This window comes from Megachile rotundata, chromosome 2, assembly GCF_050947335.1.
Source record: "Megachile rotundata isolate GNS110a chromosome 2, iyMegRotu1, whole genome shotgun sequence".
In the NCBI taxonomy this organism is placed as follows: domain Eukaryota; kingdom Metazoa; phylum Arthropoda; class Insecta; order Hymenoptera; family Megachilidae; genus Megachile; species Megachile rotundata.
Window position 1 is genome coordinate 8,458,628 of NC_134984.1, and position 19,140 is coordinate 8,477,767.

The 19,140-nt window shown below is 32.1% G+C and overlaps 1 protein-coding gene across 3 annotated transcripts in view; it reads right to left on the reverse strand.

Moving 5' to 3' along the window:
• The window catches only part of LOC105662834 (arginine kinase), a 92,101-nt gene that overhangs the window by 49,560 nt on the left and 23,401 nt on the right, over window positions 1–19,140 (reverse strand). The window lies entirely within an intron of this gene.

Below are 19,140 nucleotides of genomic sequence, written 5' to 3' on the forward strand. Positions count from 1 at the left end.
ACGCTCATTATGTAAGCTATGAAATAAGTAAGAAGTCATAATATTTATGAGATACATAATTCAATATGAAACGTTATATTTACGACAGTGTTGAAACTTGCACCGTGGAAAATTACTTTAAAAGCTTAATAGCAATGTTGGGGATATGGAGCCCGAAATCATTCATTTATATTTTGTGATTTTCTCTCCAACGTGACACAAACTTTGCCGAACAAGAAATGTGAAATTCACCTGTGCGACAAAAAGCACCAAATTACATACACAATGAAGTATAAATTAATGGGGATAGGGTTGCTGATGTAAAGTGATTGATAAGATCGCATCAAACATAACAGTGATGGAAAATTTGCCCGGTTATGCAGTGACCAATCGTATCGAACAACTGAATGCGACCAAATGTCGAACGAAAATGGTGCAATTTCGCTATGCGATAAACCATAGAATGCTGTGGACTCTGACAGGGTAGTAACACCCTTTCTTCAACAAATTTTCAATCCGCACAGCTATGGCAAAAGAAATAGGAAAGAAATTGAGTCACGTCGATATCAATAGTTCAAAGTAAAAAGTAAAATCACGGAATAAGCAATTAGTATTAGAAAATGTAAAGGTGCTTAAAACATTCTAGGACGTCATTTCAAAGAAATTGTTTATTATTTATAATGAGACCTTTTTCTTTGAGTACTGTAGCTACTAAAAATTCTTCGGCTTAGTTAGAATACCAGTTTTAGATTAACGATAAATGCTCTTGTTTTCAAGTGTTGGACTCAAATGACCAACCAACATCTGGATACATTACGGCGAATAATTTTTGGGTAGGAAATAGAGGACAATGCGATTATCTTCGGACAAGAAGGCCAATAGCGTATTCGTCCCAAAGAACTAAGAACATTTCTCTGTACCGTAATCCAGCCGACGAGTTCCCGCCATTTACGGTCAACTTCTTTGGTGCTTATTTTCGAAACCGTGGCACCATGCAGTATGATTTCTTTACGTGTTCGGATGTAAGTACCTGCATAGTGAATTGTACCGCAGGATATCGTGTTCTATTAGTCATAAACACAAGTAACTTGGTCATGAATCTGTAATTCGAAGATTTGAATGGCTATTTTAAATCTGAAAATGATTATTGAATCATAGTTTGAAATTTAAACTAAACACGAGGTGACTGATCAGCAGACACGTAAGATATTTCAAAAGTGCTAAATTATCAGCTAGTCGTAACGAAATATAGTAGTTTGAGAGATGACACTTTTGTAGGAAGATAATATTGGAGCTTTGCTTACCGACTTTTTATATCGAAGTAGTCGTAATAGTAAATAAGGTATCGTTGTATCAGCCTAAACGAGTTGGTTTTAAATATTTTATTTCTCCAAGCTTATAACTTTGGAACACATTTATGTTATTTTAGTATAATTATTACAAACAAGTGTAACAGACAGAGGGACTGTAAATTACTAGTTCTATATTCTTGAAAAGTCTCAATTTTATACGTCGTTTTTGACAGTTAAAGTATAGGAGTAATCCTGGGAGCGGAGTTTTAGGGTTGTTATTAAAGAAGTGCTCCACTTGCATAAGTATCCAGCAAGAATCATCAGAGGCGCAGCATATGAGCCTGATTGTACAAGATTGCCAAAAAACAGGGTCCAAGTCCACTAATACTGGAATATCTGTGTTCAGGAATTTGAATACAAAGGGAAAGCGATGTCGTTTATAAGTGTCTGAGGGTTGATAAGGATAAGTACAAGCAGTTTGTGGAGGAATGGTCGACACGATAATCAAAATTCCAACGGTAACAAAGGGTACAGAAAATTTTCGATATAACGAGAGTAGAGACATTTAGAGGGTGATAGAAACACACATACCCCTACTGCATCATAGATTAACGAATCACGGCTTCTCATGCATGAACATCGCAGACTAATGCGTTATCAAGTACAACTAATTCGTGCACAGCAACAATGTAAGGAATTTCGTACTAAGCACACTCTGCTTTTCTCCGGAGGTCCAAATTTCAACACTTGTTAAAGTCGAATCTACGAAATCGCCGCGTCTCCTTCGCACATCGCATTGGTGTGAGAGAGACGAGTTGATTTTCGTAGATTCGACTTTAACGCTCGAATATTGCGCAAATGAAGTTTTTACGAGTACAGCACTCATCAGTGAACTTCACTACAGGTTGCTCTGGTTGCTTTAGATAGTAATAAATACTCTATACTGAATAAAGCCGAATTTTCGAAGGTGCATGAGTGAGACAGACGCTGATGTAAACAAGCAAGATTGTCGCCGCGAGACACTCTCCGTAACTCCGATTCATACTGTCAATACCCATCCCTACATTATCCCCAACCTCGTCCTCTACATCATTTTTGAACTGTATCCTTACCAATTCCAACGCCCTCCACCATTCTTCGTTATATACATTCCTGCATTTCCCACAAAACAATAGTTAGTTAGATTTTCCATCTTAGAACGAACTCTCACACGTCTACACAACAAAATATCAATCGGCCTTACTATACGCGTTAAATAAAGACTAACCTAAAATTCCGGTTGGAATCGAAGCGTATTTAACCAGTTAAGTGAGATTGACGACTATATCCATCATGGAGATGTGGCAGAATTTTGTGTCACGACGACTATATCCGTTATGCGTAAAATTTTGTTACAATTTGATATTTAAATTGTAATTTTGGCGAAAACTAAATTATATTTGTAAATTGTAAATTGTTTAAAATGTTTAGAGGTCAACACGAAATGAAATAAACTAATGAAAAGTGTAAATGATTTGAGATGGATTCATAAATTCTTGAGAGTTAACTCGTCATCGCTTGATTATCGCGATGGTGCGCGCTTTGCAAAAAGATTGCTACAGTTAACTGGTTAATACAATAATCCACATCCCTTCGGAATACAACACTTCACCGTCACTCTTTTTATTATAATTACAAAATAACACGATATCTCTGAATTTAGAGTTTAATTGTAAATTAAAAGTGATCCAAGTTAAGTTAAGGAAGGGAACAAATAGCTCATATCTAAAAAGTATTAAACAATACGTTTAATCCAGTTTTATATTCTATTTAAAACGATTCGCAATTAAGGTAAACACGTTCTTCTTTCCACTTTTGTTACGCAATGTTTCTAGCAGTCATTCCAAACGCGACAAAAAGTAAATCCTGCGGCGATGTAAAGAGATACTTGAAAAGTGGTACAGTTTCTATGTACCGGTTGCTGTGTATCAGTTTGCTTCAGGGAACGTGAAATTGAATTATTAATATTCCATTCTGGATACGGCACACGTGCAAGTACGTCTGCAAGAAACTCTGCGCAGAGTTTGAAATTTCCTTTCACGTGAGAACCTTTATCCCAGTTTTACAATCAGTAGAAAGTACAGTCAGGGACAAATCTGGTTCTTCTAGAGAAAATGTGACACTCGAGGGAAAAGAGGTGTCCTGCATATTGATTTTTATGGATGTTTCAGAAGATATGCGAATTTAGGGATGCTAGTGCTTGGAGAATTAGAAATTAATGAAGAACTATAGAGATTTAGAAAATTGGGGAAACAGGATCTAGAAAATTAGGAATCAGTGCTTACAGATGCAGTAATCTTAGAATTATAGGACATAGGACATTCGGAATATAGGAATTTTGGGATATGCGAGTTTTGGGGTATAGGAGTTCAAAGATATAGAATTTTTGGAATATAGCTATTTCAGGACATAGGAATTTTTGGATATAGGAAATTCGGGATAGAAGGATTTTCGGATATACCAATTTTGAAATATAGGAATTCCAAGATATAGAATTTTTTGAATATAGCTATTTCAGGACATAGGAATTTTGGGTTATATAAATATGGAAAAATAGTAGTTTCGAGATATAGGGATTTTGGGATAGAGAGATTTTGGGGTGTAGGAGTTTCGTACATATGAGTTTTGGGATATAGAAGTTTTGGGGCATAGGAGTTTTGGGAGATATAGATACGGGAAAATAGTAGTTTTGAGATGAAAGGATTTTTGGACATAGGAGTTTTGGGATAAAGGAGTTTTGAGACATAGGCCTTCTGGTATATAGGAGTTCTGAGGTATAGAAGTTTCGACATATAAAAATTTTGCAATAACACGTCACTCAATAAGTCCCCGGTCTCACACATATGGCGTCACTGGTGACAGACCCACCTTATTTTCGAATAATACTAACCTTCAAACAGTGACGTGTCAAAATTTCATGGTATTCTGACCGATAGTTTAGAAGTTACAGTAATTTCAGTACCCCCAGTTTCGTAATTTTGAAGACAATGGATACTAAGGAATTACGTGTGTTGATTAAACATTGTTTTTTAATCGGAAAAAATACTGTTGAAGCCAAAAAGTGACTTGATAAGCATTATAGGGACTCTGCACCAGGGAAATCAACTATCATTGACTGGTATGCTTAATTTAAACGCGGTCATACAAGCACCGATGATGCTGAACGCTCTGGTTGCCCAAAATCAGCAGTCGTTCCGGAAAACATAAAAAATGACACAAAATAGTTTTAAAGGGCCGTAAACTTAAGTTGTGTGAGATAGCTGATGCCTTGAAGATATCAGAAGGTAGTGTCTTCACAATTTTGCATGAAAATTTGGGCCTGTGCAAATTGCTTTCAAAGTGGGTGCCGCGTTTGCTGTTTCACGAAGGCAATGCGCCGTGTCACAAGTCGATGAACACGATGGTTCAATTGAATGAATTACGTTTTGAATTGTTTCCCCACACACCGTACTCCCCAGATTTGAACCCCAACGACTACTGGCTCTTTACAGATATGAAAAAAATGCTCCAGGGAAAGAAATTTGGCTCAAATGAAGAAGTGATTGCGGAAACTGAGGCTTATTTTGGGGGCAAAGACAAATCGTTTTATATAAAGGGAATTGAAAAGTTAGAGGAGCGTTGAAATCAATGTATCACACTGGAAGGAAAGTATATTGATGATTTAAGTGGAATTTCTAAAAAAACTTTGATTTTCTTAGTTAGACCGGAGACTTATTGAGTCATGTGTTATATTCCAGGTCATAGGAATTTTGGGACACACATATGGAAATGGAGACATAGTCATTTCGATGTACAGAAATTTGTATGACATAGGGATTCCGGAGCATAGTGATTCCGAAGTATATTAATTTCGAAATACAGTGATTTTGAAGACCAAGAAATTATTCCTTGATTTTAGAAATATGAATAATTAATAATTTCGAAATATCAGAATTTGGATATTTGTAAATTTTCAAGCTTACATGTACACTATGTTATATGGTATATGTATAATACAACGTACAAGTATTAGTAACTGAACGTTCATGATATTATTCCATTAAAAATGTTATAAAGTGCTAATTAACCCACAAAAACTGCTTACAAAAATTCCCAACATTGTTTTAAACATACTTCAATATAAATATCAAACGTAATGTATGCCAACGTTGTACTTCTTGTAAAAAAAATTCGAAAAATATTTTGTCCACAATGTTTTCATGTTGACAAATTATGATAGTCATAAGCAAAATGCAATGAAAGATGGCTGCGCTAAAAAATTCAGTTATTCGACATTTTTATAATTGTCACCACTTTTATGTGTTTATAAGATACATGTATAATTTTCTTCCTTGCTTTGTTGATTTTATAGTAAAATCAAGAGCTTATAAATTTCAAATAGTTAGAGCGAATGAAAATGAGCGAAACATGCAAAGATAAACATTGTTACAAGATGAAAATGAGGGGTCATCATTTTGTTTTCAGAAATAATATTATACCATGTTATGTGCGTGGTTACTTTTCAAAGCAATATAAGTACAATTTTGAGAAAGGTAGCAGATAAAATCTTCGATTCAGCTGTAATTGGATGTTTCCTTTTTGTACTTATATTTGCAATATCCTCGCGAAACAGATAAAAGAAAAAATTATAAATAAAATTGCATGAATGCTTGTATTTGAAACTGATATAAGTATATTTTCCATTCTTCTTTAATTTGTTTAAAAACAAATGTTACATCTTAATAATAGTAGCGTTGACTTTTTTAGTCACATTTTAACTTTGATCTGAATTTTACTTTAAAATATAACAAAATTATTACAGACAATACTAGTTCAGAATGTATGCTAATTTAAATATACAGAATAATTTATTTAACCAGTTAACTATGGCGATCTGTTCGCAAAGCGCGCACCAGTGCATGTCGCGATAATCAAGCGATGACGAGTTAGCTCTCAAGAATTTATGAATCCATCTCAAATCATTTACACTTTTTATTTATTTAATTTCGTGTTAACCTCTAAACATTTGAAACATATTACAATTTACGAATATAATTTAGTTTTCGCCAAAATTACAATTTAGATATCAAAATTGTAACAAAATTTTACGCATGACGGATACAGTCGACATGACACAAAATTCTGCCACATCTCCATGACGGATATAGTCGTCAAACACACTTAACTGGTTAATTTATGACATTCTATAAATGCACCTTTATTGGATGTTCTTTATCTATGTTACCTTAAATGTACGTAGCAATAATTGTAAGGGTAAAACTTTAAATTTTGACTATCATTTATATATCATCAGATTATTATTTTTAATATTTATCTAGCAATTTTTCACTTCTTTATTTTCATTTTGTTTAATTTTTAATACTGCTAGTTTTTGTGCTGGACATGTATTGTGAGACTTGTGCAAATAAACAGTTTTATTGTCCAAGTTAAACAAGAAAAGCATTCAATTATTTTTCCTAAAATGTACATATTAAGTTTTACATTTTCATTACAAATGTATATAATTTCATAATTTGTCATGAAAAATTACGATTTAGAAAAGTTCATTTCGAAAGAACATACACATATTTTTAACTTTCTATTACAAACAAATTTGATACTTGATTTGATGTATAAATAGTACAAACTCTATTGGAATTAATGAAAACTGTTTTACTTAGAACTATACTGTTTATGAAAATGGTCGTACAGTTAGATCAAACATGTATGCAACATATCTTGTACATTAACCTCTTAAGCACGGCTGAGTATTACTTCAACTGCAATGTACTGCTTCTCTGGATGGCAGAGTTCAACGCAAATTACGCATAAACAGCACTATAGTGTGTGATAATGTTGTTCTCTACGTGAGTGCATTTGAATGAAGTTTTTGATAATTAAATTATAATTTTTCCCAAAGATATGATACATGTACTTTAACTTTGATAACTTACTTTTTTAGAAAATTCACAAAGTATGTAATTTTATTGGGTTGTTCGGAAAGTCATTTCGTTTTTTTTCCATGAAGCGAAATACGATTTTCTTATAGTGAATAAATATTTTACTTTATTAAATATTGTCAATTCTGGTCCAATACACTTCACCATCTTTCTGACAGTAAAATAATTCCACGTTCATAAAATTTTTGTTCCTTGCTGGCAAAAAATTAATGTAAGTAAATTTTCACCTCCTCGTTTGAAGTGAAGGTTTTACCGTTTAAAAAATTCTGTAGTGATCGGAATAAATAATAATAACCAGTTTTGGCACTATCGTTCTGTTAATACGTCTTCTCTATACACATCTGACAATTTTTTTCTTGCTTAAACAGCATTTTTACCTTTACGATAGTAAAAAAGTAAAATATGCCGAAAATGGTGCTTTTCTCTTTCCATATTTGATGGGGTACCAACCAAAAACTACTGCGTAGAATCGATGGAAATTTTTCACAAAAAAGCCTTGCTATATCAATTATTAAAATGTATAATGATTTGCGGCTTGAATGTGAAGGTAGCTGTAAAAAAATACAATTAAATCCTCTGTCGAGAAAAAACGAAATTACTTTCCGAACAACCTAATATAATAATCATTAGGAGAATATGTGTTTTCTTCTCAAAACTAGAGTTAAACCACTTTCAAAATTAACACCTAAATTTGTCATAAAATTTGAAACATTCCGAGTCCATTCGATACAATTTAAAATGTTTCAAATTGAAAAAACAGTACTCAATTTATTATATATTTCATTACACTACTTGAAGAACACCATTTATACAACTGTAATTTACTGTAAATTATCTAACTGTACATATAAATTACATAACAATTTAATGCTCATCTATATTTTGTATATGCGGAAGGGATTTGAAGAAGTCATGATGTTTCGATGACGTAAATCGTGTTGTCACTAAACAATTATTATATTAACGAATTAATAATTAATTGTAATTACCATCATCAGTGCCTTCGGGCATTTCAAAATCCGCGGTTTTCGACGTTATCGATAGGAGATTTGACATACACCACTTTCAAAATAAACGACTCATATTATTTTCAACCACTTTCAAAATAAACGACTCATATTACTTTCAAAATATAATTGCGTCAACGAATATTATCTCCAGAGTATAGTTACGTCAAGCGAATAACAGAGCGATTGTTCTTGAATTACATTAATGGCATAAATCGTATTGTTACGTCCACTCACTTTGATTGTTGCTGCAAAGGTTTCTGAGAATACGATTTATGAACTCGGCAGAAGTTTCTATGGATTCTGGATAAATTATGATTCTATAAAAGGTAGCTTTTCTCCCGGAAAATGTATTATGCAAAGATATTAATATTTCATTAGAGTAAATTGAAATTGCATGTTCTACAATACACATTTCCTTTTGACATTTATCGTATGAAACAATTGTATGTAGCTGGAAATAAGCTTTTTCGGTTAGGTACGTTCTTTATAGCATTAAAATTTCACTTGAAAAGTAAAATTAAACATAAAGAAGTAAAAAGTGAAATTTTGCTAGATGTTTATACAATTTATTACATTATTTGTTATAGTAGATATTTATATAGAAACTTACGTAGTTTAGGTAGAAATTTACTTTGTTTATGATATCGATTCAATTTTCATGAGAAATGTATAAATCGCTAAATCTTTCCACTTTTAATTATTAACTCTCATTATTAACCTGTCTTTGTTAATTTAATGTTATTTACTATAATAACATAATTTTATGTAATTTAAGCAATTAATTCAGTTGCTTAAAGAGTAATACAACTAAAAAGGGTTAACCATTTGTTTGGTGATTCTTCCGAATTCCACATATCAATTTATTTATTAAAAATTAATTAATTATAATTTTCAATCAAAGTAAGTATTACTTTAAGTAATTATTTGTTATAATGTATGGTAGTAGGTGTTGAAGTAAAGTTTGAGATATTATGAAATGAATATTATAAAATAAATAATATTATAAAGTATTTAATATTATAATGCAAATAATATTGTACAAATAAAATATAAGCACCGAATAAGTTACAAACTCGGATTTATTGAAATTTGACAGCATGTTCTTAAGGAATATTTAAAGTTAAAAGAGCAGCAGATAAAATTAATATCAACCGAGCGAAGCGAAGAATATGAAATGAAGCTTTTTCAATACCTAATACCGAATAATCTGTAAGAAAAGAATTCTTTGAAAGAAGTGCAAGTACAGAAGAACGTCGATTATCCGGATGAAGGGGAAGGCAAACGGGTCCGATAAATCGATACGGTACGACGATTCGATTATTCAGACGAAACGATTTTCATGTCGCAAACTACAGAAATTATTTCTGTTATTCCTTCAGACGACCGTTAAGTGGAACTAGAATATTCGTGTGATTGAAAATCAGAATAATCGAGCATGTAACGAGTCAACAGAGATCTTAAGATTTTCAAACATCTCTTCGTTTAATACAAGCTGAGTACTTTTAAAATTATTCGTATCTGCAAGCTGGAAAATTGTGCAATCATATTTTTCTTCCGTTAAATACTCGCAGCAAACACGTTTAAATAATCGGATATCCATACTGCGTGGATTAAAATATGCATTTATTAATACGCATATATTTAAATACGTGTGAAACTTTACTTGAAAAAGGAATTAAGGAATTTGTTGTGAACTTATTAGGGGCCCATAAATAATAGTTTATTTATGGCAGAACCGCCAGCCCATCGTTGGGCCAGGGTTGACTCGGGTCGAGGTTAATGCTGTAAACCATATGGCAGGCAGAGAAATTAGAAAACTGTGCAAAACATCACAGTTGCCTGTCACATGGTAAGAATAGGGAAAGTTCTCAACCCCACTTGAACGCCAAAAACGTCTAACATGTCTGAAAGGGGAACCTTTAAGGGTTTACCTTCGTCCTGATTTTCGGGGAAAGCGTCAGAATTTTCTCAACAGCCACAGGGGCTTGCTAGTGTTCCGACCGTCGGACACTTACGGATTCGAACTTGTATTTTCGAAGGGACAGACCCTTAATAAGTCACGCGTCCAAGATTTAACAGTAAAGCTTTTATATACAGTCCACTTTGCAATTGTGAATATCACCTTTCCTACCTCAATCATCATATGTACTTATCCGAGCATTCGGGCGCGAACAGAATTAATGAAAATGAAATTAAGGATTAATGGAAAAGGAAAATTGGGATTAGTAAAAATTTCAGGTGGTCATGTGACGAGAGATAATTGTGATAAAAATACTATAACGAATAATTTTTCACTGCAAATGAAGTTTTGTGAATGAAGTTATTTCGCTTAGATGGGGATATTGATTTAGATAATTTACCTAGATATACAAATTAGATATTTATTATCTGAACATGTAAATCTAAGGTAAGAGCACCAGTGGTTGACACTGTACCTGTACTTGACATTTTGTCAAAAAAGGTAAATAAATAAGGAAACCACAAGTTGGAATACACTAAACCTTATTAATCTGTATACTGTCACACCTCAGTGGCTTAATTGCGAACTATTGTGCATATCCGCCATTCAAAAATGTAATAGTAACTGATTAATCAAACTTACCCACGGCTCTTACGATTTTTCAGTGTTTTCTTATATAAATCGCTAAGGATTTGGTTAAAATGTAAGTATTGCAAGTTTGTATTATTTAATCATTGTGAGTAAAAAAAACATTCGTTTATGTTGTTTGAAATTTAAAAAGAGGTTTATTTATTAAAATTGGCAACAAACAATGTTAAATTGTCTAAATATACTCCGTGTCAACTACTGAAACTTGTAATGGTTCATTATTCAGTTGTCATGGGGTGTCAACTATTAAATTACTACGTGTCAACTACAAACTTTGTTCCTCTGTCAATTCTGAGATACCTCCTACGAAGTGTAATTTCAGAAATTTTACAGAAGAGACTATGTAAGCGGCTGTGGAAGATGTCCGGCTCCATAAAACTCCGTATAAAACGGCAACTAGGAAATTTAGTGTTCCGAGGGTAACTTTAGAATACAAGGTTGAAGGCAAATATCCAATTAAAAGAAAAATGGGCGCAGCCAGAGTATTGACTGATGCAGAAGAAAATGCAATAAAAACTGATATGAGGATACCTCCGATATGAGGAGTGTTCGAACTCTTCATATTAAATATTTATTATTAACTCTTCATATTAGCCCTTAATTATTAAATATTTTTTTGTAAACTTATTCAAGAATATTCTTTTTTATATGTTCAAAAAAATTCTCTATTCACACATTATTAAGACTAGTTCATTAATTGGATTTTCTCCCTATGTTAACTACTGTAACAAAAGGATGTCAACTACTAAATTTTCTGTTTTTGCTGAGTGTCAATTATTGAATCAAATTTTACGTTTAGAAGAAAGAAAGAAAAAAATTTACAACCGCCATCAGGAATGAATACTTGTAATATAATAGAAAAATAGTTTATGCAGCGACTGCTAATCATAAATTTTCCATAAAGTGAACTTAGCCTGACCTATGTGAACAAATAGACAAAGAATTCCTTAAAGTACCAACTACTGGTACCTTTACCTTAGTGTAAATTAGATAATTTATTACTCAACCGTACAGTTTGCAAAAGAGATACCATCGAAAGGGTTCTAAAGTAAAATACCGGGAAAATAAACAAATTATAGTTTTATCATGGACCAAACATAAGTTACACATTGTTAAGATTACAGAAAAAACGTGTAAAATTTCAACCTTTACAAGACCTTCGCTGCGAAAAATAGTACTTTCTGTTTCAGTTTACAAGTACATACATATAACGTGTGTTTGGTGACCATTTTATAAGTTCAACGTGTTCTTTGATGCTCGCATTGTCATCAGCAACAAACCAAAGATGACATAAGTCGTTTGTTCTCAATGAAGACCGCATGATCAAAGGAAATATAACAGCAAATAAAATCATATTGCGGAATATGTCATTAGCGGATGAGAGATCCTCTTTAGTTCAGATACTTGTTTTATTTTTGTTTCTGAGCTCAGCCATTTTCGTTCGTGGCAATAGAGTTTAAATGGAAAATTTGTGTTATTTAAATTAACTGAAATATACAAGACGTTCTAAAAACGTAAATTCAAACGTAAATGAATGAAGAATTGTTTTGCTATTTTGTAAATGTCAATTGAACCAAAGAAGTAACCGAATTAATATTCCGTTGGAAAATATCTAATTATATTACGCTAAATCGTAACATTAACTGATAGAAAATTGATTGATCATTAGTCACGTACCCTGTGAACGCTCGGCATTAGACGGCTATAATTAATTTTATTAATGAAGGAGTTAATTGATCCGTTTATTATGGACAGTAAGTGCATTTTAGAAAGCGTATGATTTAATATTATTTTGGATTTTATTGAAGATGTTAATTTATAGTGAACTTGTCATGAAGAAAATGGACTTGTTTCATTTGTATAATTGCTAGAATTATCAATAATTTATAACAAAATTTATTCACAAGTGTAAAAAATATATCAATAGTTGAGAACAATATTTATCAGTGACTGATATCGAAGTTAATTGATCCCAAAGTGAATGAGAAACTGAAAGTGATACTTATCAATAATTGATAACAAAGTTTATTAGTAATCGACATACAAACGACCGAATTTGTCGACCGAAAACAAAAGCTTCAACAATAATTTTTAAAATATACGTGAAATATGTTTCATAACAGACGCCGAATAAAGTGTATAATAATTGGTACCATAACCTAAAACTCTTTATCCATTTGGCACACTTTGCTCAGCAAGTACTTCACAATTAACAAAGTTAAATTTGTACGATAATTTGTACAATTTATCTCGTCAAAAGATAAAATATATATCTTGTCAAAAGATAAAATAAAATCAAACAGCTGCTTGAAGAAATATATTGCAAAAAGAACCAAGAAAGGGAAAACAATTTTCAGCACATATGGTATGATGGTTAAAACTACGAGTAAATAATGTACATAATAATTATACATTAATTTGACAAACAAGATATGAGATTTTTAATAGTCATGAAGAAACGCGTATTATTTTTATTAGTTTCGCGAATTACGAAAGCTAATCAGACGTTTAAAATATAAAAAAAGACATACACATTTGACAAAATTGGAATAATTGTTTTAACAACAAAATTAATAAAACTAACTCTATTTCTACAAATGTTTTCTTCGTAAAAATCGGTTCTTTCAGCGTCGAACAAAATATTTGCATTGAACTTGATAAAGCATCGGACATTTCAATTACACAGAGATATTCGTTGGTAACGATTATTCGAAAATATTGAACTCGGTACTTCGCGTAAATGCTCGAAGCAACACTTTGTTAGAATAATCACATCTCATAAATCAACACAAATAAATGCGTTGGATACGAATAAAGCTCGCAGAACCATTAATCTATGGTTAACTCCGCGTGCGTCCAGTCAACACTTTGTATTTAAACAAAGAACTCAGCTCCCGCTAACGTTACTCTGTAAACACGTTGTTAAAAGACTTCGAACATTTAATCGACGAATAACTTCGGACGCAAGCTAATTAAATTTCACAAGGCTGCTTCGCTGTAAAAGCAACCTGAAATTGCGAACGAAAATTTACCCCTTTCAATATTGAGATTCGCGACACAATTAAATTAATTGTACATTGATTAACTCTCCACGAAAACCTTCCAACCCGTCCTCTTTGCATTCTATACGTCTCAAAACAACTGTTCATGATGGCACTACTCTGATTGCGTTTCCTTAGAAATGAAGTAATCATTGTTACGACTTACGATAAAAGTTAAAACAGATCAAAATTACTTTTCATTTTTTTAGGATTTTTGTAAAGTTTTATTATATTAAAATATAGTATAGTGTACCAATAATTGTATAAATTTTTAGATATATCCAATAATTTCGAATAAGATTTTTCGAGCACAAAAATTTCGTTTTATATTCTACAACAGTCAACAACTGCAATGTAAGAATTTTAGAATACTAAATTTTCTGCAAAAAATCGCGGTTACTTTGACTTTTTTGAATGACACTATGCACTTATGACCAGCGGTTTACCTAATACTAAAATAAATTCAATTTATTATTGATCTGTGCCTAAAATGATCTTCAATTTTGAAATGTTAATTAAACCTATAAAGGTTAATTCTCACAATTACATTAATTATTGTTAACAAAGTCAATTAGAGAAATATCAGTAATGTTACAAAATTTCCATGATAAATAATTGCATGAAAATACTACTAGAAATAAGGTTATAGATAACAATGCAATAATATATTACAGTGTTTGGAAGGTTAAAAAGTTTCTTAATTCATAAAATGTTACATGATTATTTAATATAATAACTGTTTGCAATTTATAAGAAATAAAGCTGTTACAAGTTCGTTATTTGTATTTTGGTTATCAATGGAGGTAGTTCAAAAGCTACGAATAATTGAGAAGCAAGAAATATTATCAAAGAGAAACAGTATAAGTTACTAAACAATTTTTCAAGGATGAGTAAAAGACAAATAATAGCTTCGGAAATTCGAACAACCAGTAAATAACAAACAAGGTAGATAGGAACAAGAACCATCTTTGTAAGGAACAAGAACTATCATTGTTAACTTGAATCAAAAGTATAAAATGTAACTACCGGAAGAAACGAATGAAATGTTCAATTATGTCAAAGCAACGTAGGAAAGGAGCTTTTAGAATAACCATTTCGCGTGTTCCCAAAACTAATAGTCGATAAATCGTTCGTCCAAAAAGGTTAATTTTGATCATTAATTCTTGTTAACGAAGTTAATTGTAGAGAAATACCAGTAATGTTTCAAAATTTCCGCCATAAATAATTGCATGAAAATACTACTACAAAAGGTTATAAAGATTTCTCCTATCTGGTCAACTATTGCCATTACTTTAAATATAAGGATACATGTTCAGAAATTTTGCACGCATATATTTCAGTGAACTAGGGAGGGTTGTTAATAGTGAGTGCAGCTGGTGGAGGTCGACACAAGAAAGGGGAAATATGCATAGAGACAGATCATGAAAAGGAAAGTGTGAAAGTACAAGCGTAAGCGGGTCTGAAGTACTTAGAACTTATTCTGGTTTATGGTGAAGATTGCTCTCAACTGTAAATGTTTGGGTTACCTCTCCTATAGCGACACTTGACTTGGTTTTAGGTGGTTTCGTACTTGAGACAGATTGAAGATTACACGTCGTAAAGTGGAACCGACTCTACACGGTCGGCCAAAAGTCAAAACTACATACTTTCGCTTAAAGGAGTCCTGCATAGTTCTACTGAAACGTGTCTGTGTATATGACGATTGTTTACAGGATGCAACATAAAGTTGCAAGACATATTTGGAATTGGTTAACAGGTAGAAAAGTCAGTTGACGAAAATGTTACATACTATTGTAATACCTATTTTTATGACATCATCTTTTCTTTTATAAATGCAATCATACATTTGAAAAATGTATGTGCATTTCTTGTTTCGATGTAGTTTTTAAGAAGCCTAAATTTATTGAGGCATTTCACATTTTTTGTAGGAAGTTAGTTTGTTAGAAATGTGTGATTGCTCAAGTACGTAATAAACACTTCGATTTATCACAAAACATATTACTAGAAAAATTACATATGATTATATATGTTACATGCATATGTCACAAAACATATTAGCGAAATTACAACAAAATAGCATCTCGCAAACCGTATAAAGGAAATTACAATAAAGTAATATCGCAGTAAACATATTAATGAGATTACATTAAAATTACAATTAACAAAGCATGTTAACAAAATTACAGTAAACATCTCGCATAACGCGTTAAAAAACAAAGTAACATCTTTACAAATGTATTCACAAGATTACAACAAAATAACATGTCACAAGACATATTAACAAAATATTATATCAAACTTGCCATTTTTAAATGTTGAGCCTTAATACTATTTTATGTCGAATATTCTAATCACTTAAATCAACAAAAATATGTCACATCATTTTAAAAAAAAGTACATTTGTACTTTTTACATGTATCACATCTGTGAGAAAAATGAAGTTGTAGGAAAATGGGCACTAAAATACTATTCAATTTGTAGTAATGATTAGGTTTATTTATTTGACAGCATTAATCTTTAAATTAATCGGAAAGTTGTATTTGTCATTTTATTTTGCGTGAACAAATATTTGTGTAAATACTTCAAGTTAAAATTCAGTTTTCTCGAAAGCTGCATATGAAAAAATTTTATTCCACGTTTTTGGTTTATTTTTTCGCACGAATTCATACGAATTTTTTTTCAATGGTACCACCAGACTAGAAATACATTGACTAATGCGGAAAAGATTGATATATCGTATTTTCCATTTCAAGGAATTTACAGTAGAGCGAAGTGCTTCTAAAACCATCGAAATATAAAAGTCGACGTTTTCAGTAAAAATTCACCACTTTGTTTCCAATTGATAAAATCATGTAATTTAAATGCTCTTCTAAGAAGGACCTGTTGCTTTACCAGGCAAAAGATTAAACAGATCCTTTTGACCTTTCCGGTAGAAAAGTACAATTACTATAACAAATACAGGTGCCGGAAGTATGAAACGAGCAAGTATGAAAGTGGAAATAGAGCAAGTGGATAATAAAGTCCTCGTTTCAAAAGATTTATGCTATACAATTTAGTTTCTGTTCGAAGCATTTTTATCACACACTACTCGTTTTACAGAAAGTTCGAAACAAACGTTAGTCGAATAGGTTAGAGCCCGTTGTAATCAGCTCGAATTCACTTAAAACATTCAATTACAATGCCCGAAGTTGCTTCAGCTCGTTGGAAAACATAAATCCTCGGTAAGCCAGACGGTGGAAATTGAGGGTGGTACAAGTTTAAACGAAGATTAAGCCAAAAGTTTCTCAGATTAAAATGAATTCGACGGGACACGGACTAGGGAAATTTCTATCTGACGAGTGACACTATAGGGCTCACTTGTTTGTTGACATTTTGTAGCGCCTAAATAGCGTTTAAATAATTTATGAAAGATTTATGAAAGATTTTCGAAGAATTCGATACTTGGAAAAAATACTGATCAAGTTATCAAATCCCCAAAGACCTAAAAATAAAATAATAATAGATCTTTTTCGTCTTTATTACCGTACTCTCTTTAAGAGAAGTTGGATTTCTCTTCAGTCTACAAAATGTCAAACAATGCTTGTAATAAATTCTTTCATTGGCCATCTCAGACGTATTCTTCCCGGACATATTCGATGTCTAGACTGGAATACTTTATCGTACATGTACGATGTCAAGTGTGTGTGCTGCATTAGTGCTTTAGAAACAAACTATTAGGTTGGGGAATAAGTTCGTAGCGTTTTAACATTTTCTTTTTTTTACAGCGACATTTTGCAATTTGCAAGAGGTTATAATATTCATTCGATAGAGCTCTTTCTGCTCTACAAAACTGTGTTAATCGTTTTTTTCAGTAGTTTCATTCGTTATTACTATCGAGGCTCAGAATATCCAGGAGGTAAAAATTAGCACTTTCGACACCTGCTCTTCTTCGCTGTCCATCGCGGCCAAAAAACTGCTGAAGCAGCCCGGGATATTTGCAATGTATACGGAGAAGGTGTCATAGGTGAGTCGATAGCACGGAAATGGTTTGCAAAATTAAAAAATGGCGATTTTAACGTTGAAAACCCGCCCCGCAGCGGAAGACCTTCTGAGTTCGACGAAAAGCGTCTCTGAGCACTTGTAAAGCAGGATGATCCTCAAACTAGTCGTGAATTGGTCGAAAAAATGAACTGTGACTACAAAACTATTCTCAATCATCTCCATTCAATGGGATTTGTCGAAAAATTGGGAGCCTGGGTGCCTCACGAAGTGAACGCTACGAACTTATTCCCCAACCTAATAAATTGATATAGCTAAAGCTGGAGCAGGTTGTCATGTCTATCTGCAGTTCTCGTGCAAATCAATTAATTTAAATACAATGAGTGACAAAATTATTATACTCAAATATACTTTCATATTCTATTTAATCGATAGAATACAGCAGATATTTTTACCATAATATTATAATATAATACTATATATTTTATTATGATGTACTATTAAAAAAAAATTCCCAAAAATAGCAGTTTGGGGAATTTTACGCGGAATGCGCTGTATAATTATAAATGTTCCTTGTGGATTTCATCATTTTTTACTGTCGTTCCATGATTGAAAAGTCTATCAAGTAGAAGTGTTCCGACAAAATTAGATTATGGAACTGCATTGAAATAAATAAAAAAGTGTACACCCTCGATTCAAATAATTAGTCATATATCTTTCAAAAAAAGATTCAAATATTGTATCAAATGAGATATGAATGACAGAGAATGAATTTGGTATGAAATTATATGTCCTCGTTGACTTTCAGGGTAAATATTAGATTAGACGCCCTCGTTGACCGTCAGAGTAAGCATTGAATTTGCTACCCCCATTGACCGGAAGAATAAACATTAACACTTTGAGTGTCACATAGAGGTGACGTTTAAATTTTCATACAAATTTTATTATTCAGAATTTGCTCGCTTATTTAATTGAAAATTTAAGTACTAAGTGCGAATATTTTCACAATATTCGGTACAATTTATTAAAAACAAAATGACTACCTAATAAAAGTTTGGACTACATCCGTATGGCACTCGTATTAATCAGACATGTTCAGATAAACATTACATTAGACATCACTGAGTTTTAGAATAAAGACAAATAAGAAAACAGAACAAATATAACTGTTAAGATTTCCTTACATGCATGTTTATTAAAACATTGCATCTGCAAAATATCACATCATGCTGTTTTTCAAAATTGTTTTTCAAA